Here is a 973-nt window from a genome sequence, read left to right as displayed (position 1 = left end):
GATTTTCAATTCAATGAAAATGTTAACAATTACAATACTGAAGCACACTAAAATACAAGGGCCTATGATGCTATTTATACAAGCAAGTAACCGTTTCTTGACACGACCTAAAAGTAAATTAATCTAAGTCGTTCGATCAAAACAGATTACAGACAAGAACACGTGATAAGCACGAGCAGCTAATAAACCTAAGTAAAACAGCTAAAGAAGATCTATACAGAAGACATGCTGCAGAACCTCTGTGAGACACGACAGAGGTTTCGTCGACTTTGTCTTGTAGCATTGTCTTTGCAGAGGAACAGTTTACAGAACCTCTGTGAGACACGACTGAGGTTCTGTCACTTGAGACTTGAACGCTTGAGCATCTTCTGCTGTTGGTCCTCTGTGGTCTTCTGTGACAGATCATCTTCTGTCAATACTTGCAGTTTACTTTTTCTATACTTTTACATTTAAGGTAATGAGAGCTAACAAGTATCGACTAGAGGAAATGTTACGAATGTGGTGAAATTGGTCATTTATCCGAAAACTGTCCAGCTCCTCGAAAATGTTTCAATGTAACTCCCCTGATCATATTAGACCGAATTATCCTCAGTTGAGAATTCCACGGTTAACAATAGGAGGAAATGCTCCAAGTACATAGGGAAGACCAAATGTGCAAAGAGGAGGTCAGGGAGGGGCTAGGGGCCGATCTTTTCAAATGACCAAAAACGAGGCCAAGGAAATTCTAGACGTGGTAACATGTACTTTTCTTGTTAACTCCGTATATGTTGAAGTGTTGTTTGATTATGGTGCAAATTACTCTTTTATATCGCCCTTATTTGTGAGGTGTTCATACATGAATTCTGTGCCACTTGACTAAGCATTAGTAGTTGATACTGCTAATAGTAGTCAAGTATTCGTTAGTTATGTTTTTTATAATTGTCAAATTGAAATCGAGGGATCTGGGCTGCCAATCCGATTGTTTCCATTGCCT

The sequence above is a fragment of the Cynara cardunculus genome, unplaced genomic scaffold, assembly GCF_001531365.2.
Source record: "Cynara cardunculus var. scolymus isolate 2C unplaced genomic scaffold, CcrdV1 Un_Scaffold_5254, whole genome shotgun sequence".
Taxonomy (NCBI): domain Eukaryota; kingdom Viridiplantae; phylum Streptophyta; class Magnoliopsida; order Asterales; family Asteraceae; genus Cynara; species Cynara cardunculus.
This window is presented reverse-complemented; position numbering follows the sequence as displayed.